The sequence below is a fragment of the Phyllobates terribilis genome, unplaced genomic scaffold (assembly GCF_046119375.1).
Source record: "Phyllobates terribilis strain yellow unplaced genomic scaffold, ASM4611937v1 Scaffold_3__8_contigs__length_932513732, whole genome shotgun sequence".
NCBI classification, from domain to species: domain Eukaryota; kingdom Metazoa; phylum Chordata; class Amphibia; order Anura; family Dendrobatidae; genus Phyllobates; species Phyllobates terribilis.
The window spans coordinates 358,511,925-358,534,805 of record NW_027362763.1 but is presented as its reverse complement, the minus strand read 5'-3'; the positions used below and the strand labels follow the sequence as shown (position 1 = coordinate 358,534,805).

Here is a 22,881-nt window from a genome sequence, read left to right as displayed (position 1 = left end):
GCGTGAAGCTGCCAAGATGCCATTCGCCACCAGTTTTACCATATTTCATAGCTGCAACGTTACTGGAGTAACAAAAAGCAGAAGTTGTGCGCTACTCAGGGACATGGCCAAGGTAAGGAAGGCTGAAAAACGACCACCTTTGAACAAGAAACATAAGATAAATCAAGAATGGGCCAAGAAATATCTTAAGACTGATTTTTCAAAGGTTTTATGGACTGATGAAATGAGAGTGACTCTTGATGGGCCAGATGGATGGGCCAGAGGCTGGATCAGTATAGGGCAGAGAGCTCCACTCCGACTCAGACGCCAGCAAGGTGAAGGTGGGGTACTGGTATGGGCTGGTATCATCAAAGATGAACTTGTGGGACCTTTTTGGGTTGAGGATGGAGTGAAGCTCAACTCCCAGACCTACTGCCAGTTTCTAGAAGACAACTTCTTCAAGCAGTGGTAAAGGAAAAAGTCGGTATCGTTCAAGGAAAACATGATTTTCATGCAGGACAATGCACCATCACATGCATCCAACTACTCCACAGCATGGCTGGCCAGTAAAGGTCTAAAAGAAGAAAAAATAATGACATGGCCCCCTTGTTCACCTTATCTGAACCCCATAGAGAGCCTGTGGTCCATCATAAAATGTGAGATCTACAGGGAGGGAAAACAGTACACCTCTCGGAACATTATCTGGGAGGCTGTGGTGGCTGCTGCACGCAATGTTGATCGAAAACAGATCAAGCAACTGACAGAATCTATGGATGGAAGGCTGTTGAGTGTCATCATAAAGAAATGTGGCTATATTGATCACTAATTTTTTTGGTTTTTGTTTTTGCATGTCAGAAATGTTTATTTCTAAATTTTGTGCACTGATATTGGTTTACCTGGTGAAAATAAACAAGTGAGATGGGATTATATTTGGTTTTTATTAAGTTGCCTAATAATTCGGCACAGTAATAGTTACCTGCACAAACAGATATCCTCCTAAGATAGCCAAATCTAAAAAAAACCACTCCAACTTCCAAAAATATTAAGCTTGGATAGTTATGAGTCTTTTGGGTTGATTGAGAACATAGTTGCTCATCAATAATAAAAATAATCCTCTAAAATACAACTTGCCTAATAATTCTGCACACAGTGTAGATTGTGAGCCCCAATGGGGACAGTGCCGATATAGTCTGAATTGTAAAGCGCTGTGTAATATGTTGGCGCTATATAAATAAAAAGATTATTATGATGATGATGACGAAACACAGGTGCCAACTGCTGCGGCTTTCTGCTGTGTGCCAACCGGCAAAGAGGGCAGTTGTGAGGACTGGGTGAAAGATCATGTGGGGGACTATTATTATTTATTTTTAGAGCACCATTGATTCCATGGTGCTGTTCATGAGAAGGGGTTACCTACAAAACACAAATAGAAATTACAATGAACAAACTAATAGTGACAGACAGGTACAGAGTGGAGAGGACCCTAGCCTTGCAGCCTTACATAGGATAAAGGGTGAAGGAGACAGTAGGTTTGGGGGTTTCAGCAGCTTCGGGGTTGGTCAGGCAGTAGCTCTGGTAGTGGTGAGGTGCCATCGGGGTCATTGCAGGCTGTAAGCTGTTTTGAAGAGATAGGTTTTCAAGTTCCGCTTGAAAGTTCCGAATGTAGGGGAGAATCGGACGGGTTGGTGCACAGAATTCCAGAGGATGGGGAATATTCGTGAGCAGTCTCGCAGGTGATTGGATGAGAAACATACGATTGTGGAGGAGTGAAGGAGGTCTTGGGAGGACTGGAGAAAACGTGGTGGGAGATATCATTAGTGTAGCATTGGCGTCTCTGCCTCCTGCTAGGCAGAGACGCCGTCCCTCTCACCTTCCTGTTCAGCGCACGGCGTCCTCCAGCGCTCCTTTCCTCGCTGCTGCCGGCGCGCGCTCCTTCCCGGGTACTGTGCTTAGGGCACGCGCGCTCCCCCTCTCTTAAAGGGACCTGCGCTCGCCGTCCTAAGGAGTCCCCGGCCAATAGCCTGAGGACCTCCCATATATAAGGCACCTCCTCCAAAATGGAGGTGCCCGAGCAAAGTTGTTGCAAAGCATACTCACCTCTGCTTCAGCCCTCAGGTCCCGTTGCCAGCCTGACTACCAGTCCTGTGTGCCTGCTTGTCTTCTCTTCAGCCCGACAGTCTGTCTCCTGCATCCGCCAGTCTGTCTATGGGCAAGTCCACCTGCGGACCAGGAAGCACCTGCCAGTTACCTGCCTGCTACCTGCCGTACCTGCTAGCCAGCTCACCTGGGAGCGCTCACCTGCTACCCGCCTGCTAGCCTACCTGGAGGCTCCGCCGTCACTTGCCGTGACCACCTGCTTGCCAGCCAAGAGACTCTTACCCGTTCAGCTGTCACTTGCCGTGACCGCCTGCCTGCCAGCCAAGAGACTCTTACCCGCTCAGCCGTCACTTGCCGTGACCGCCTGCCTGCCAGCCAAGAGACTCTTACCTGCTCTTCCGTCACTTCCCGTGACCACCCGCCTACTCACCCAGAGACTGCTACCTACCTGTTGTGTCCACCCGCTACTCCGGTCAGTCCCAGCTACCTGACCCGTCGGAGCCACCTGCTCTATTACAAGGTCGTCCCCAGAATAACACCTGCCCCTCGGGGTCCCTCCTTGTTCCAAGGCACAGAGGTTCCACCACCCGGCCCCGTTACAGTTTGCTCGGGCCATGGAACCCGGTGGCACCCAAGCTCCCTCGCTCTCTGACCTGTTCCACGAAGTCTCATGTCAGAGATCCCAACAGGAATCCATCCTGAACCACCTGCGTAATGTCAACTCCCGCCTGGACACACTGACTGCTCCACCTGGACCTGCCTCCAGTCGTACAACTCACGCCCCGGCAGCACCGCTGCCCATCAATGCCATGGTACCCGGTCCGGGTCCCCGGCTCTCTGCACCGCCTCGTTTTGGTGGAGATCCCGCCTTGGCTCGAGACTTCATTAACCAGTGCACCCTGCACTTTGAACTCTTGGCACATCACTTTACCACCAACCGGGCCAAAGTGGCCTTCATCATGTCCCATCTCACTGGGGAAGCACTGGCTTGGCTAAATCCCCTATGAGAGAGAGGGGATCCCCTGGTATCCAACTTGTCAGCTTTCCTCACTGCTTTCCGGAAAGTCTTCGATGAACCGTGATGAAAGACCTTGTCAGCCTCCTCTCTGCTACGTCTCCCCCAAGGGAGTCTCACAGTAGGCCAATATGCCATACGGTTCCATACCCTCGCTTCTGAGCTTGCCTGGAATAACGAGGCCCTGCTGTCCGTCTTCTGGGAGGGTCTTTCCGGTCGGATTAAAGATGAACTTGCCGGTCGGGACATCCCTACCACCCTGGACGGCCTGGTGTCACTTGCTACCCGGATTGATATCCGGTTCCAGGAACGTACCAAGGAAACCACCCTTGAGAGAAGGTTTCCCCGCCTTGCTCCTAACTTCCAGAGATCTGTCTCTTCTTCAGTCACTCCCCGGGCGCACTCACCCGAGCCCATGCAGGTCGACCAGACCAAGTTGGACAAATCCCGCCAGGAGTCACGCCGGGCCGAGGGGAGCTGTTTCTATTGTAGCAGCAAGGAGCACCTGATCCGTTCCTGCCCAGAGAGGCCGGGAAACGCCGGTGTCTAGGATCGCTCGGAGAGGTCGTCCTAGACAAAAGTAAGTCCTCTCCCTCCCTGACTTTGTCTGTCTCTTTCTCCTGGGGAGAGGATCAGCACTTTGAAATCGCCACCTGGACTCTGGAGCTGCTGGGAACCTCATCTCCCAGTCCTTGGTAGAGAGATACCGTATTCCCACCAAGCCTCTCACTGAACCTTTGTCTGTTGCCTCCGTGGATGGTAGACTCCTTCCAGTGCCCATCCTGCTCGTCACTGAACCCTTAACTCTGCAGGTGGGAATGCTGCACTCAGAGAAGATCTCCACTGGCGATCCGGTGAAGTGCTCCGGTGGGGTCCAGACTGCCATAAGACCAGCCAGGTTCCGGTCCGCCCAGCTCGCCCTCCGCCTACTCCAGCTAATCTACCGGGTCTCCCGGCTCCATACTGACCCTATGCAGACGTCTTCGGTAAAAAGGAAGCAGAGACGTTGCCACCCCATAGGCCATATGACTGCCCGATCGACCTGGTACCTGGCGCCACTCCTCCCTTGTGGGCGTATCTACCCATTGTCTGCGGCTGAAACCCGGGCCATGTCTGAATACATTGAAGAAAATCTGGCTAGGGGATTTATCCGAAAATCTACCTCCCCGGCTGGAGCCGGATTCTTCTTTGTCAAAAAGAAAGACGGCTCGCTACGTCCCTGTATTGACTACAGAGGACTCAATCTAATCACTGTAAAAAACAAATATCCTCTGCTGCTCATCTCACAATTGTTTGACCGTCTCAAGGGCGCCAGGATCTTCTCCAAGCTGGATCTACGAGGAGCATATAACCTGGTCCGTATCCGTCAAGGAGAGAGTGGAAGACAGCATTCAATACCTGGGACGGTCACTATGAGTACCTTGTGATGCCCTTCGGTCTCTGTAATGCCCCCGCTGTCTTTCAAGAGCTCGTCAACGACATCTTCCGTGACCTCCTGTACTCCTGCATAGTGGTATACCTGGACGATATCTTGGTCTTCTCTCCGGATCTCCCCACACACCGGAGGGATGTTCGTCAGGTCCTGCTTAGGCTTCGGCAGAACCACCTCTATGCCAAATACGAGAAGTGCCTCTTCGACCAGACCTCCCTTCCATTCTTGGGCTATGTTATCTCCCAGACAGGTCTGCAAATGGATCCCGAGAAGCTCTCTACCGTCCTAAAATGGCCCCGTCCAGAGGGATTGAAGGCGATACAGCGATTCCTGGGCTTCGCCAATTACTATCGTCTTTTCATCCCACACTTCTAATCCCGGACTGCTCAAATACAGTCATATGAAAAAGTTTGGGCACCCCTATTAATCTTAAGCTTAATGTTTTATAAAAATTGGTGTTTTTGCAACAGCTATTTCAGTTTGATATATGTAATAACTGTTGGACACAGTAATGTTTCTGCCTTGAAATGAGGTTTATTGTACTAACAGAAAATGTGCAATCTGCATTCAAACAAAATTTGAAAGGTGCATAAGTATGGGCACCCTTATCATTTTCTTGTTTTAAATACTCCTACCTACTTTTTACTGACTTACTAAAGCACTTTTTTTGGTTTTGTAACCTCATGGAGCTTTGAACTTTATAGCCAGGTGTATGCAATCATGAGAAAAGCTACTTAAAGTGGCCACTTGCAAGTTGTTCTCCTGTTTGAATCTCCTCTGAAGAGTGGCATCATGTGCTCCTCAAAACAACTGTCAAATGATCTGAAAACAAAGATTATTCAACATAGTTGTTCAGGGGAAGCATACAAAAAGCTGTCTCAGAGATTTAACCTGTCAGTTTCCACTGTGAGGAACATAGTAAGGAAATGGAAGAACACAGGGACAGTTCTTGTTAAGGCCAGAAGTGGCAGGCCAAGAAAAACATCAGAAAGGCAGAGAAGAAGAATGGTGAGATCAGTCAAGGACAATCCTCAGACCACCTCCAGAGAGCTGCAGCATCAACTTGCTGCAGATGGTGTCACTGTGCATCGGTCAACTATACAAGGCACTTTGCACAAGGAGAAGCTGTATGGGAGAGTGATGCGAAAGAAGCCGTTTCTGCAAGCACGCCACAAACAGAGTTGGCTGAGGTATGCAAAAGCACATTTGGAGAAGCCAATTTCTTTTTGGAAGAAGGTCCTGTGGACTGATGAAATCAAGATTGAGTTATTTGGTCATACAAAAAGGCGTTATGCATGGTGGCAAAAAAACACAGCATTCCAAGAAAAACACTTGCTACCCACAGTAAAATTTGGTGGAGGTTCCATCATGCTTTGGGGCTGTGTGGTCAATGCTGGCACTGGGAATCTTGTTAAAGTTGAGGGACGCATGGATTCCACTCAGTATCAGCAGATTCTTGACAATAGTGTTCAAGAATCAGTGATAAATATGAAGTTACAAAGTGGATGGATCTTTCAGCAAGACAATGATCCAAAACACCGCTCCAAATCTACTCAGGCATTCATGCAGAGGAACAACTACAATGTTCTGGAATGGCCATCCCAGTCCCCAGACCTGAATATCATTGAACATCTGTGGGATCATTTGAAGAGGGCTGTCCATGCTTGGCGACCATCAAACTTAACTGAACTGGAATTGTTTTGTAAAGAGGAATGGTCAAAAATACCTTCATCCAGGATCCAGGAACTCATTAAAAGCTACAGGAAGCGACTAGAGGCTGTTATTTTTGCAAAAGGAGGATCTACTAACTATTAATGTCACTTTTCTGGTGAGGTGCCCATACTTATGCACCTGTCAAATTTTGTTTGCATGCAGATTGCACATTTTCTGTTAGTACAATGAACCTCATTTCAAGGCAGAAACATTACTGTATCCTACAGTTATTACATATATCAAACTGAAATAGCTGTTGCAAAAACACCAATTTTTATAGAACATTAAGCTTAAGATTAATAGGGGTGCCCAAACTTTTTCATATGACTGTATCTGCGCTAACCCGTAAGGGGGCAAATCCCAAGGTATGGTCGCCTGAAGCCGAGGAGGCCTTCCTTTCCTTAAAGAGAGCCTTCGCCTCTGCCCCCGTCCTGCACCGTCCGGACTGCAATAAACAATTCTACCTGGAGGTTGATGCCTCCTCCTCCGGAGCCGGAGCGGTACTCACCCAAAAATCTTCTACCGGGAGAATGGTAACCTGCGGTTTCTTCTCCAAAATCTTCTCCTCGTCTGAGCGCAACTACTCCATAGGAGGCCGTGAATTGCTAGCGTCAAATTGGCACTGGGGGAGTGGCGCTATCTGCTTGAAGGGGCTCTTTACCCGGTGATCATCTACACGGATCACAAAAACCTGGCATATCTCCAAAATGCCCAGAGACTTAATCCTCGCCAGGCCCGGTGGTCGTTGTTTTTTGCCTGCTTCGACTTCATACTTCATTTCCGCCCGGCGGACAAGAACGTCATAGCCGATGCCTTGTCTCGGTCCTTCCTGTCCTCCGATCAAGAGGAGGAGCCTACGCACATCATTGACCACTCCAAGGTGATGAATGTGGCCCCCTTGGATCTGACTCGTCTTCCACCCGGTAAGACGCTTGTAGCAGTACCAGATCGGGAGAGGGTTCTTCGCTGGGGACATTCTTCTAAACTAGCTGGCCATGCTGGCCAAAAGAAGACCTTCCAGCTCATTACCCGGCATTACTGGTGGCCTACCCTGTGTAAGGACATTGTAGACTTCGTCGCGGCCTGTTCATCCTGTGCCCGTAACAAAGTTCCCAGACATCTACCAGCTGGCCATCTCCTGCCCCTTCTCGTACCTGCTGCTCCATGGCAGCACATTGCTATGGACTTTATCACCGATCTTCCTGTTTCTGCCGGTTGTACAGTCATTTGGGTGGTCGCTGACCGTTTTTCTAAAATGGCCCACTTCATTCCCCTGCCTGGTCTCCCATCTGCACCCGAGCTGGCTAAAGACTTTATCCGCCACATCTTCCGTCTCCATGGCCTACCCCTCCACATCGTGTTGGATCGTGGGGTTCAGTTCACCTCACGCTTCTGGAGAGCCACATGTAAGCTGCTAGACGTCACCCTGGATTTCTCCTCCGCTTACCACCCACAGTCCAATGGTCAAGTGGAGCGGATCAATCAGATCCTGACCAGCTACCTCCGGCACTTCGTTAATGCCCACCATTCGGATTGGGTGGATCTCCTACCATGGGCCGAATTCTCTTATAATAATCATGAGAGCGAATCCTCTTCCAAATCCCCGTTCTTTATAGTCGGTGGCCAACATCCCCGGATTCCAGTTCCTGTCTCCGCTTCTGTGGACAACCGTGCCACGGAGTCTCTTGTCAGCGAATTTTCTACTATTTGGGAGAGTACCAGGTCCGCTCTTCTTCTGTCCTCCGAGCGGATGAAGAGATATGCTGATAAGAGACGTCTGGATCCGCTTCAATTCCCTCCGGGAGACAAGGTTTGGCTCTCTTCCAAACATGTGCGGCTCAAAGTACCCTCCTACAAGTTGGGTCCTCGATTCATCGGACCCTTTGAAGTCCTCAGGCAAATTAACCCAGTGGCCTACAAATTAAAACTCCCGGCCACCCTACGCATTCCCAACTCCTTCCACGTATCCCTCCTCAAACCCGTTGTCCTTAACACTTTTTCCGACAATCCAGGTACTCCTCCTACTCCGGTTTCTGCTGAGGACGTCTTTGAAGTGGAGAGTATCCTGGCCACCAAGAGGGTAAGAGGGAGAACCATTTTTCTGGTGGATTGGAAGGGGTTTGGTCCTGAGGAAAGAACTTGGGAACCCAGGGAGAACATCAACGCTCCGCTTCTCCTTGATAAATTTCTCTCTGGCCTAAAAAAGGGGGGGGCTAAAGTGGGGGGGGGGGACTGTAGCATCGACATCTCTGCCTCCTGCAAGGCAGAGACGCCGTCCCTCTCACCTTCCTGTTCAGCGCACTGCGTCCTCCAGCGCTCCTTTCCTCGCTGCTGCCGGCGCGCGCTCCTTCCCGGGCACTGTGCTTAGGGCGCGCGCGCTCCCCCTCTCTTAAAGGGACCGCGCGCGCCGTCCTAAGGAGTCCCCGGCCAATAGCCGGAGGACCTCCCATATATAAGGCACCTCCTCCAAAATGGAGGTGCCCGAGCAAAGTTGTTGCAAAGCATACTCACCTCTGCTTCAGCCCTCAGGTCCCGTTGCCAGCCTGACTACCAGTCCTGTCTGCCTGCTTGTCTTCTCTTCAGCCCGACAGTCTGTCTCCTGCATCCGCCAGTCTGTCTATGGGCAAGTCCACCTGCGGACCAGGAAGCACCTGCCAGTTACCTGCCTGCTACCTGCCGTACCTGCTAGCCCGCTCACCTGGGAGCGCTCACCTGCTACCCGCCTGCTAGCCTACCTGGAGGCTCCGCCGTCACTTGCCGTGACCACCTGCCTGCCAGCCAAGAGACTCTTACCCGTTCTGCCGTCACTTCCCGTGACCATCTGCCTGCCAGCCAAGAGACTCTTACCCGCTCAGCCGTCACTTGCCGTGACCGCCTGCCTGCCAGCCAAGAGACTCTTACCCTCTCAGCCGTCACTTGCCGTGACCGCCTGCCTGCCAGCCAAGAGACTCTTACCCGCTCAGCCATCACTTGCCGTGACCACCTGCCTGCCAGCCAAGAGACTCTTACCTGCTCTTCCGTCACTTCCCGTGACCACCCGCCTACTCACCCAGAGACTGCTACCTACCTGTTGTGTCCACCCGCTACTCCGGTCAGTCCCAGCTACCTGACCCGTGGGAGCCACCTGCTCTATTACAAGGTCATCCCCAGAATAACACCTGCCCCTCGGGGTCCCTCCTTGTTTCAAGGCACAGAGGTTCCACCACCCGGCCCCGTTACAATTAGATTAGTACATACACATATGGGGGAGACAACTTGTGGGTGGCTTTGAAGGTCAGTGTTAGTAGCTTGAAGTGGATATGTTGTGGAATTGGGGGCCAATGAAGGGATTTGCAGAGAGGAGAAGCAGAGGAGTAGCGAGGAGAGAGGTGGATTAGTCGGGTAGCAGAGTTAGGGCTCTTTCACATGTCATTATCTCCGGTACGTGTGGTGACATGGGCCCCAGAGCTGCACTCAGCGGCTCCTCGGCGTCAGTGGTCAGAGGATTACAGCGGGGGACATCTCCGGACAGGTGAGTATAAGGATTTTATTATTTTAGTCTTATTTTTACACAGGGACACATCGGGAGCAGACTACTACTCCCAACATTGCCTCTTGCTCGTGCTGATCACAGCGTGAGCAAGGGACAATGATGAAGGCAGCGAACTGTACACTGATTCCCAGGCACCGGTACGTGTGATCCTGATGTGGCACACGGGTTGCCACAAGTGTGCCACACACGGACACTCAGACACACGGGACACAGATATCTCTAGTATGGGTTTTTCCGGTACCGGAAATATCCGGACGTGTGAAACCGCCCTTTAGGACAGACTGGAGAGGTGCAATGATGCGATGGGGGATGATGAGGTCCTAGACCCCACATGGAGTCAAGGCCATCCGAGTCATGTGGGCAGTTTGGAGGAAGAGGTGGTCATGCTGGCCCAGCTGCACAGCAAAGAAAGGGAGCAGGGTGCATCGGCTGCTACTGCCCACCGCGCCAATGAACTGAGCACACCGAAGCCAGCTCAAAGGAGCTCCCTGGCAAGACACGGGTGATTTGCATGCTATGCCAGCAGAGACTGAAGCAAGGCATAAATGTTGACGAGGCATCTGAATGCTAAGCATAAGCTGCAGTGGAGTAGACCTCTGAGAAAACAGGGAAAATCTGAGCCTCCTCCTGCTCCTTCTACTGCTGCGGTCTCGGCCTCTTCCTCTCGCTTACAAGTGATTTAGAAAGGAATACATTACGTTGGGATCACGGGAACCACAGTATGTGTTTCCCAATCGCCACTATTTTTCTCTGCACGAACATGTTACATATAAAATCAGGTGCACACTGCGCAACGCCATCAGTGTTGGTGTCCACATAACCACCGATACGTGGACCAGTAAGCACCAGCAGGGACATTATATCTCGCTTATTGCCACTGGGTAAATGTAATGGTGGCTGGCCTTGAGGCAAAAAGCGTTTTGGAGCATGTCCTACCACTACCGAGGATTGCTGGATGTTTCTCTGTCCATGTTACCTCCTACTACTACTCTGCTTCCTCCAAAGCCTCCTCATCCAGTCAGCGTAACACCTGCACCACCAACTTCAGCATAGCCAGGGGGAAACAACAGTAGGCTGTTCTGAAATTCATCTATTTGGGTGAAAAATCCACACCGCACAAAAGCGGTGGACAGGGATCAAACAACAGACCGATGAGTGGTTGGTGCCGCCGGACCTAAAGCCCGGCCTGATGGTGTGTGATAATGGGCGAAATCTCATAGCAGCTCTCGGCCTAGCCAGTTTGACACACATCCCATGCCTGGCACATGTGCTGAATTTGGTGGTGCAGAGCTTCCTGAAAAATTATCCCGAGATGTCAGATCTGCTGTAGAAAATCTGGGCCATCTGTGAGCACTTTCAGCATTCTCACCCTGCTGCTGCTCGGAGGGTGGGTTACTGTACCAACATCGAACAGGTATGCAACTATCCAGTCAGGGGTCAGTTTGGGAGGAGGAGCCGTGTTCACAGTAGGGTGGCACTCAAAGCAGCTCACGGGCATCACGTTTGTGCAAGGGGCAGATCAATATCATGTGTTCCGCCTGAAGTAACTGTGACGTCAGGCGGGTGGTGGGGTGTGGATCCATCACAAGTGGTGGCAGCTTTGGGATTCTGTGGGATCTCTGGGGGGGGGCATTTCTTCACAAGTGGTGGCAGCGGTGGGATTCTGCGGGATCTCTCTGGTGCCATTTCTTCACAGGGGGTGGCAAGATTGGGATTCTGCGGGGTCTCTCTGCTGCCATTTCTTCACCTTGGCATACAAAGCCATCCACAACCTGTCTCCTCCGTACATCTGTGACCTAGTCTCCCTGTACTTACCTGCACGCAACCCCCGATCTTCAAAAGATCTCCTTGTATTGTTCATAATTACTTTAATTGTTTTTGCTATGTATACCCCTTTCAAATGTAAAGCGCCATGGAATAAATGGTGCTATAATAATAAATAATAATAATAATCACTGCAGGGTGACTGGGGGGATACAGAGGATACACACGATACAGAGGACACAGAAGATACACCTCCAACCGAGGACAGCTTGTCATTGCCTATGGCACAAATGAGCCAATACATGCTGCTGTGCCTGTGCAACGACCGCTGAGTTGCCCAGATTATTACCAGTGCTGATTACTGGGTGGCCACCCTGCTGGATCCCCGCTACAAAAACAATGTACCATCCTTACTTCCGTCACTGAAGCCACAACATCCAGCATCCGCATCTGATATGGTCCGTATTAGCAGGAGGCAGCGTTTCAACAACATGGTGGAAGAGTGTTGAGGAGAGCCATAGGCACAAATACTTAATTAACCTCAAGACATAGGAGATTGAGAGAAAAGACCCACAAAGTGTATTATTTCACCTTACATAAGGTTGTTTAGATCAAAAGATGGCTGCCATTTCCTGTCTCATCACATAATGCTCTGTTCTGGGAGGAAGCTGCATTCTATAGAAGGACTAACCAACCACAGAGCAACACATCGCATGGATCACACCCCCCTGATGACCTCGTGGACCAACCCACCCTGATGACCTCATGAACTATGCCCCCTGATGACCTCATGGACTATGCCCCCTGATGACCTCATGGACCATGCCCCCTGGACTAACCAATCAATACATCTGGTTACTCACATTCTGGGCTAACCGAGCCCACATACAGTGTTTATATAAGTCTATGTTCGGGTTGAATAAAGACACTTGGAGCTGTGCCATAGCTGATCAAGGAGAGCTTACATCCGACTGTGTGTGTGTCTGATGTTATTCTTTCTTGCATGCACTTGATCATATACATTAGGCCAGGAGCAGGCAACTAGTGAACATACCAAAATGTTCGCCCTAACATTTTTGGCGCCCAACGTGGGGCCAGCAGAAGGAGAAGCCCTACACCCTGAGGACCGGCGAGTGGAACGGCAGGACGCACTGAATTCCCCCGAGCCAGGAGACTGATCACCTCCATAACCAAACACGATAAGTCTGCTGATTTTTATAATCTGTAGTCTTTTCCTGTGTTCCTCGGGGTATCCTGTGCAGATTGCCTGACTGTGTCCGGTTTTCAAGGTATCTGTAAGACGGCAGAAGGGTCTCTCCACTGCTGGCCATTTAATTGCGGAAGAACCGTCACGTGCTCAGTTGCCTGTTGCCTATTATGTGTCATGTTGAGGGGAGATTGACTGGTATTTAAAGGGAGCAAGTGGGTTTTTGAGCGGTGTTTGGAGAAGTAAAGGATATTGTCTGTGGTACAGTTCACGTTTGTTGCCTGAGATACGATTTTCAGTTCTGGTGCAGAAAGTAGGAGTTCTTAGCCTAGAGTGAGTGACTCGGCGTGGCCTACAGTGAGTGACTCAGCCTGGTACCAGCACGGAGCCTGGAGTGAGTGACTCGGCCCGGAGCCTAGTAAATTGAGTTTCGGCACGTAGCCTAGAGTGAGTGACTCGGTACGGGGCCTGGTAATTGGAGATTTGGCACGTAACCTAGAGTGAGTGACTCGGTACGGGGCCTGGTTAGTAAATTGAGTTTCGGCACGTAACCTAGAGTGAGTGACTCGGTACGGGGCCTGGTAATTGGATTAATATGAGATGTTTTATTTATTTATTTATTTTTATATATATATGGAAATCAGACAGGGACTACGTGGCAGGATGGAGAGATAGAAAGTGTGTGCTGCAGACTCAGTTTTCCTTTAGAATCTCAGGTTTGAGTCATTCTCCCCCGTCTTATTGTTTGTTTTGTGTTTATCTTGGTCTATATAGAGAAAGATGGAGAAATTAATGCAGTTTTGTCGTATTGGCACTAAGCCAAATTCAGATGGCAAGTTAGACCCGTGTCCATTAGTTGCGACTCGTGAAGGGAAAAGTCATGTTAAACAATGTAAAAAGCTTATGAAGTTGTGTGGAAGATGATGGATTGTTGTCTACTGCTAGGGCATGGGAAAGAGTCTCTGAAAGTTTGTATAGAGAAAATTGGGTAGAAGAGGAAAGGAAAAAAGACAGAGTTTTGAGTTATGTGTATTATAAAAATGTATCCTGTGAGCGGCCACCGCCGTATAATGGTGGTGATGGTGGCATATTGCCATGTGCTGTTTCTGGTGGTGACCATTTTGTGGATGGCACATGTGCTCCTTCTGGCGGCAGCCATTTTGTGGATGGCACATGTGCTCCTTCTGGCGGCAGTCATTTTGTGGATGGCACATGTGCTGTTTCTGGCGGCAGCCATTTTGTGGATGGCAAATGTGCTGTTTCTGGCGGCAGCCATTTTGTGGATGGCAAATGTGCTCCTTCTGGCGGCAGCGATTTTGTGGATGGCAAATGTGCTGTTTCTGGTGGCAGCCACTTTGTGGATGGCAAATGTGCTGTTTCTGGCGGCAGCCATTTTGAGGATGGCAAATGTGCTCCTTCTTGCGGCAGCCATTTTGTGGATGGCAAATGTGCTGTTTCTGACGGCAGCCATTTTGTGGATGGAAAATGTGCTGTTTCTGGCGGCAGCCATTTTGTGGATGGCAAATGTGCTCCTTCTGGCGGCAGCCATTTTGTGGATGGCAAAAGTGCTCTTTCTGGCGGCGGCCATTTTGTGGATAGCAAAAGTGCTCTTTCTGGCGTTGGCAATTTTGTGGATGGCACATGTGCTGCCTCCGGTGGCGTCCATCTTGGAACGTTGCCCCAGATCATACGAACTGAGCCATATCATCATGTAACTGACATAGATCTGGCTAAATCGAGTGAGGCACAATCCAGGAATATGCACACGACTTTCGGAGGTGAACATACTAGGCAAATGCTACACACCACAAGACCAGATCCTTTTTACCCAGTAATGACCACTAATGGCCAGTACTATATTCCTTCGGGAAGTGAACAGGCTTTACCCATGTTCCCTGTCACAACGGTGTCGAGTGGGCCACCGACCCTTTCACCTAACACTGCCATCGTGAGCCCAGCTATTCTCCCACCTGGATCATCCCCAGCACCGACCCTTTCCTCTGTCACTTCCACTGGCAACTCAGCCGCACGTCCACATGAGTTACTTCAAGCAGCGACCTCTCCTCCCAACACTTCCGCTACAACAGCACTCTCAGGCAGTCTACCTAACTCTATTCCCAGTACCTCACAGCCCCTCTCCAAGCCGAGCGCACACCTGTATGGAACGGTGGTCACTGAATCAAGGAGGGGCTCAATCTGGGGGGGGGGGCACCAACATCACAAGAAGCACAAAGGGGAGGGAATGTTGGCAACCCATTTTTGAAAAAGAATTTCCTGAGGAACCCTTGTTAGCGGTGGGTAAGGGTGACATAACGACAATGGAAACTGACGCTATTGTTAATGATGCCAACCCTCGGTTAGAGCACAACAGAGGTGTGGCTAGACCTATAGTGGAAGCAGGAGGGGCGACTATTCAAACTGACAGTCGAATCTTTGTTGAGTCGCGTGGTCAGATAGCTTTAATCCCTACTTTTGACCCTATTCATCCAGATGTCAGTGCTCGACAACTACGCGCGGCAATAACTCGTATCTTAGAGTAAGCGAATATTAGTGAGCAGATTGAGACCTTGACAATTCCTGCCATTGGTGTTGGCCTCCTCGGGTTCCCTGTTCATGCGTGTGCAAGGGAGATTGTTGGAATTATGATGAACAAGTGTAGCCCCTCAAGCATTTGCTGCCTCTCTGAAATCAGGCTAATTAGAAATGAGGACAGGACTGTTAAAGCTTTTAAGACGGCCTGTGTCACCTGGACTCCACCCCATGATATAGGAGCTGCCCAAATAGAGCCCCTCATTCCAGGACTGTTACCTCCTCCTGCTCCTCATACACAAGTCATTACACCTGTACTTACAGTGCCATCTCTACTCCCACCTCAGGTGCCACCACCAACCGTGCCAACGCCCACGTCTGAGGAGCCCACCCTTTATGTCAAGTTTACACCCCAGCAAGCTGCTACTCTGCTGAACCAACTCCCAGATCTAGAAAAACAGCCGATGCCTTTCTATAGAAGCATGCTTCAAATCCAAAGGAATTACTCTGCCACATGGCAAGATCTCATTTCCCTGGCAAATGTTAAAGCAGGCGATGCATATTGGCCTGTTATGGACACTGCATTTAATGATGCCTGACTTGTCAGTGACACCACATGGGACTCTGGTGTTCAGTTCTGCCAACGACTTAAGCTCCTAGCTGTTAACGCAGCAACCGTACTAGAAAGTCCCATTGTGCCCAATCCACATACATTGTTGTCAGAAATACCATCAGATGCAAAATGTTTCACTGTCATCGATCTGGCCAGTGCTTTCTTCAGCGTACCACTGCATCCAGAAGATTGGTACCTGTTTGCCTTCACTTACAGAGGATCACAATACACCTGGACGGTCTTACCACAAGGAGCACAGAACTCACCAAGTCATTTCTCTCAGGCGCTTGCCTCTTGTTTACAGCCATGGAGAGAGACTAACCATCAAGTTGTCCTTCTTCAGTATGTGGATGACCTCCTACTATGTTGTCCAGATCAGGCGACAGCTGAAGAGTCGAGTCTCAGTCTTCTCCTTCATCTTGCACAACAAAACTGCAAGGTGTCCGTCAACAAAATCCAGTGGTGTCAGCCCAAAGTTGTGTTTTTAGGCCACTGTCTCTCTCCCAAACTGAAACATCTAACGGGTGAAAGGAAAATTGCTATTGAGACTGTTCCTCTACCAAAAGGACCTAAGCAATTACAAGCTTTCTTAGGATGTATCACATATTGTCGCCAATGGATTCCAGATGCCTCAAAGCTGATGCAACAGTTGTACGATGACCTCAAGAACTCAACTTTTCCACTACGTCCCAAATCCGTGGAAGCCTTCTACGCTCTTAAACAGGACATATAGTCTGCACCAGCTCTTGGAATCCCAAATTATCAACTACCTTTTTACTTGTTTGTCAGTGAAGTATCAGGACATGCTTCCGGAGTCCTAGCACAGAAACATGGGGGAAGAACAAGACCCATCGGCTATTACTCTGCCCGCCTGGACTCGGTGTCTCAAGCATCCCCGACTTGCCTCAGAGCCGTTCATACTACACATGTGCTTCTGGACAAAACTTCTGATATCATTTTAGGACATCCGGTTCTCTTAATGGCTCTACACGACATAAAAGCTATTCTTGACCAAGCTCAACCTAAACATCTGTCGCTGCAGCGTCATATGAGACTCTAATATTCCCTCTTGATTCTGGATAATGTCACTCTTGTCCGCTGCACCATCCTCAACCCGTCCACGCTACTTCTTCTTTCCAGGGGGGATGTGAATGATGATACTGATGCTCTAGGTGCTCTAGGCCTTTACACACTCAGAGGATCATGATTGTCTCGAACAGATGCAGGAAGAAGCTGCCTCCAAGAGAAATGTGTCTGAAGACTCACTCCCGCATGCTGACCTGACGTTCTTCACCGATGGTTCCAGATTTGCAGATGAAACAGGAAGATTCCATACGGGATATGCCATGGTTACACATGACCAGGATTTATTTAGAAAAGAGAAAGCAGCGGTGTACGTGTCTCAAGACACTGAAGAAGGGTCTTAAATCTCTCTTATGAAGTTTTATCCATTTACATCAAGACAAGACACTGGATGATGAAAAGAAGTCGTGGCAAGAAGCAGGAGCTAAAAAAGATGAAGATGGAGTCAGGAGGAAGAACAAAAAGATCTGTCTACCTCATAATCTGTACCCCTCGGTGACAGAATGGGCACACAGTATCATCCATAGAGGCAAGAATCAGATGAATGACTTGATTTGGAAGACTTATATGGCACATGGGATTTCTACTGTCACCCAAAAATATTGCAAGTCCTGCTTTGTGTGTGCAACATGCAATCCAGCACCGCCTCAGAAAGTTACTCAGAAACATTTGGCTAAACCACTCTATCCCTTTCAAAGGATTCAAATCGATCATATTCGAATGCCAAAAGTAGGGTAGTACAAGTATGTACTGTTAATGACTGACATATTCTCGGGATGGCCTGAAGCCTATCCAGTAACCAATATTACTGCCAGAGTGACTGTTAAGAGACTGATGACGGAGGTAGTGTGCAGATATGGAATCCCAGAGGTAATTGAGAGTGACCAAGGACCCGCATTCATTGCAGCACTGACTAAGGAACTATGGACATTGGTAGGGGACGATTTGGGTTTACATACTCCGTATCACCCCCAGAGCAGTGGTAAAGTAGAAAGGCTAAATGGCACCTTGAAAAACAAAATACCGAAAGCCAGTCAGGAGGTCAAACTTCCGTGGACAGACATTTTGCCCATTGCCTTATATTCAGTCAGAAACACTCCGAGGGGTCCCACTAAACTTACACCATATGAGATTCTTTTTGGGGGGCCTCCAAGGTTGGGTCAATATTTTCCACAACATCTAGCCTTAGGAAGTGATACTCTTGTAAATTATGTCATTGCCCTTACTAAAGAATTGTCAGTAACACATGCACGAGTTTTGTCATCCATAACAGATCCAGATTTCAGTGAAGGTACTCACACTTTCCAACCTGGTGACTACGTGCTGGTAAAGAAGTTCACCAGAAATACATCCCTGGAATTGAGATTTGAGGGTCCCTACCAAGTGCTCTTGACCACTCCTACTTCAGTCAAACTTGAAGGAAGACCAACGTGGATACACGCCTCCCACTGCAAGAAGTTTATGCCTCCATCAGAACCTTCTACATAATGTTACATATCCTCTATTTTGTGTGTTGTGCCATTCTGTACTTATTTGTAGGAGCACAACAGGTCGCAATCACTCAAGCAAGAGGGGTGATCACGCACTGATGGGTGAGGGAACCACAGTAGGGACAAAAGGTTAATAAAGTATTTAGGGGGGACTGTTGAGGAGAGCCATAGGCTCAAATACTTAATTAACCTCAAGACATAGGAGATTGAAAGAAAAGACCCACAAAGTGTATTATTTCACCTTACATAAGGTTATTTCGATCAAAAGATGGCTGACATTTCCTGTCTCATCACACCATGCTCTGTTCTGGGAGGAAGCTGCATTCTATAGAAGGACTAACCAACCACAGAGCGACACATCGCATGGATCACGCCCCCCTGATGACCTCGTGGACCAACCCACCCTGATGACCTCATGGACTACGCCCCTGATGACCTCATGGACTACACCCCCTGATGACTTCATGGACTACACCCCCTGATGACCTCATGGACTACGCCCCTGATGACCTCATGGACTACGCCCCCTGATGACCTCATGGACTACGCCCCCTGGTGACCTCATGGACCACGCCCCCTGGACTAACCAATCAATACATCGGGTTACTCACATTCTGGGCTAACCAAGCCCACATGCAGTGTTTATATAAGTCTATGTTCGGGTTGAATAAACACACTTGGAGCTGTGCCATAGCTGATCAAGGAGAGCTTACATCCGACTGTGTGTGTGTCTGATGTTATTCTTTATTGCGTGCACTTCATCATATACATTAGGCCAGGAGCAGGCAGCTAGTGAACATACCAAAATGTTCGCCCTAACAAGAGTATGTGTCCACACGTCTTTACGTAAAGAGTGACGGGTCGATGGGTCTGCCCCATTTAACTTTTGGGTCTCCAAATTGGACACATGGTCTGAGCTTGTCCTTTATGCCTTGGAGGTGCTGGCCTGCCCTGCTGCAAGTGTATTGTTGGAACGTGTGTTTACAGGGGCGGACACAGACTGTAGTGGGCCCCTGTGCAAGAATTTTTTTGGGCCCTCCCCCCGCCCTTCATAGGGGGCATGAAGGGCCCCCCCCCGCACATCTCTCATCCCCCCGTGCATCTCTGATTCCCCCCACTCCTAGTTAATTAATTGTATTTAAAAAAAATAAAACTACTTACCCCCAGTGCCGGCTCCTGGTTTTTGTGGGCCCTGGGCGGCAGAGTTTCAGTGGGCCCCTTTAACACATACCATGATTCATGATGCACAGATACCGCAGAGAAATATATATATATAGTACAAGGCCAAGGATTTCACTTACTACATTACATGAGAGATATCTATTGTAAATTCTTCAATAGCTCAGAAACCGGCGAATCCTCACAGCGCACAGTGCAGACCGGACAGTATAGTCCTCCATACAGTATTATGGGCACCATATAATGCTCCATACAGGATACTGACCCCCTTATAATGCTCCATACAGGATACTGGTCCCCATATAATGCTCCATACAGGATACTGGTCCCCATATAACGCTCCATACAGGATACTGGTCCCCATATAACACTGCATACTGAATACTGGCCCCCATAAAATGCTCCATACAGAATACTGACCCCCATATAACGCTCCATACAGAATACTGGCCCCCATATAACGCTCCATACAGAATACTGGCCCCCATATAACGCTCCATACAGAATACTGGCCCCCATATAACGCTCAATACAGAATACTGGCCCCCATATAACGCTCAATCCAGAATACTGGCCCCCATATAACGCTCCATACAGAATACTGACCCCCATATAACGCTCCATACAGAATACTGTCCCCCATATAACGCTCCATACAGAATACTGTCCCCCATATAACGCTCCATAAAGAATACTGACCCCCATATAACGCTCAATACAGAATATTGGCCCCCATGTAACGCTCCATGCAGGCTGTTCCCCTCTTATAATGCCCCATGCAGGATGACACCCCCTTTTAATGCCCTATGCAGGATGTCACCTCTACCCCCCATAAAATGCCCCATGCAGGATGTCACCTCTCCCCCCCATATAATGCCCCTTGCAGGATGTCACTTTCCCCCTTTTCAATGCCCCATGCAGTATGTCAGACCACCCCCTCCCTTATAATGCCCCATGCAGTATGTCACACACCCACCCTCCTTATAATGCCCCATGCAGGATGTCAATTCCCCTCTCCCCCTCTTATAATGCCCCATGCAGGATGTCACACCCCCTCCCTTATAATGCCCCATGCAGGATGTCACTTCCCCCCTTCCCCTCTTATAATGCCCCATGCAGGATGTCACTTCCCCCCTTCCCCTCTTATAATGCCCCATGCAGGATGTCACTTCCCCCCTTCCCCTCTTATAATGCCCCATGCAGGATGTCACCCCCCCATATAATGCCCCATGCAGGATGTCACCCCCCCACCACCACCACCACCATATAATGCCCCATGCCCCCATACATAAAAAAAAAAAATCAAATACTCACCTCACTTCTCACCTGATGCTGATCCGGACTCCAGTGTCTTCCCGCTCTACGCTGTGACAGCTCAGGAGAGATCGAGCGCGGTGTAAACATATCACCGCGCCCTCTGACCTGAGACGTCACAGTCAGAGGACGCGGAAGACGCTGCGGAGGCACGGGGAGGGGTAAGTATTGTGCCGATGCCGTCACATGACCGGAGATGTCCCTGCGCTCAGCATGGGGCCGGGGGCCCATTCTGAGCTCAGGGACATCTCTGGTCATGTGACGGCGGGGGGTCATGTGACGATGGGGGGTCCTGCGGGGGGCCCCATGAGGAGATGCACAAGAGGGGGGCCCCAACGGTGCTCCGAGGGGGCCCCGACTGGCCGGGCCCCATGCTGGAGTCAGGGCAGTCATGCCCTGATGGCGGCCCTGCTGGAGGGGCCCCCTCTCCCTCGGGGGCCCCCGTTCAATGAACCGGCTGCACGGGCGGTAGGTCCACCCCTGTGTGTTTAGCATGTGGCGTGATCACTTACAAACACATCCACCTGTCCACAGCAGACATGGGCAAGAATTTATTAAAATTAACCAGGCATGGATCCCATAGGACTTGTCGGTAAATTTGGCTGAATAGAGAATCATACCAGATGCACCCAACCATTGTTATAATCCATCACTGTTTGTTCATTCTATTTGCCATTTCCAATGTTTTGGGGCCTCCCAAAGAGTGCAACCACACAGGTACTCCCACAGAGATGGGTGCAGAGTTCACACACAGAGACTTTTTGGCACACACGCAGAATCTAACACTGTCCGTGATCTGGCGGTTATACAGGCCTGGTCCACGTGGTACGCCGACCAATCATAGCCATGCCAATACTTGGCTGCGATGGCTCTGGAAGTGCCCACAGCCTAAAAGCTTGCTGATTGGCTGCGATGCAGCCTTTTAACAAACTTTATTCGGCATCCGAACCTGAAGAGTAAAATGGACTTCTGGTAAAAAGTCTCTGTTCGAGACTTTAAAGTTCGAGTTCACTCATCCCTGCCAGCCAGCCCTCAGGTGCAATCAAATTCTAAAATTCTAATTCTAAAATCAACCATTTATTATAATTGTCACAGTGCAGTACAACACTCCAGCCTTTCTGTTTTTGTTAGACGGTGCAGATTCCCTCAATCCATAGGAGGAATAAATAGGCAAAAGCCTATTAAGTCATAATATACAGTGTATCTGGATTTATTTGATATATTAAACGTGAAAACTGTTCTATAATTCTCCTGTATAATTTTTCTATCTACATGCTCATGAGGTTGGACGATTGGTTTCTCTATTTGAGTTGATTTTGTTTACATGTTGTTATGATTGCTTGTGATGTCATCTATTGGAAACTTGTAGCATTAAGTATGTTGAATTACTATTTTAGGTCACTGAATGAGCACCTACAAAACTCAAGAAATCCACCAAAAAATAAAAAATATCACTGACTTTTATTTACAATATTAAAATTGGTAACAAAGTGGCTTAAAGATAACAAAGTCAATGTTTTGGAGTGGCCATCACAAAGCCCGGATCTCAATTCTATTGAAAATTTATGGGCAAAGCTGAAAAGGCAGGTGCGAGCAAGGCGACCTACAAACCTGGATCAGTTACACCAGTTTTGTCAGGAGGAATGGGCCCAAATTCTGACCAACTATTGTAAGAAGCTCGTGGAAGGATATCCCAAACGTTTGACCCAAGTCATTCAGTTTAAGGGCAATGGTACCAAATATTAATGAAATCTGTGTAAACTTTTGACTTTGCAGTAAGTAATAAAAATGCCTTAAAACATTCTCTCTCATTATTCTGGCATTTGGCAAATATTAAAAATGATGGTAATCCTAATTGACCTAATAATGGGAAAGGTTTATTTCGATTTAATGTCAGATATTGAGAAAAACATGCATATGTGTCTTTTTATATA

At 49.1% G+C, this 22,881-nt stretch overlaps 1 long non-coding RNA gene across 1 annotated transcript in view; it reads left to right on the top strand.

Annotated features, from left to right (window-relative positions):
* LOC141258123 (uncharacterized) overlaps positions 1-22,616 on the top strand; it is a 62,323-nt gene extending 39,707 nt beyond the window's left edge. Inside the window, exon 3 of the long non-coding RNA XR_012318205.1 lies at positions 22,345-22,616. This is a non-coding gene — a long non-coding RNA (uncharacterized lncRNA). The remainder of the gene's footprint in view (positions 1-22,344) is intronic.
* Positions 22,617-22,881: the final 265 nt, after the last annotated feature.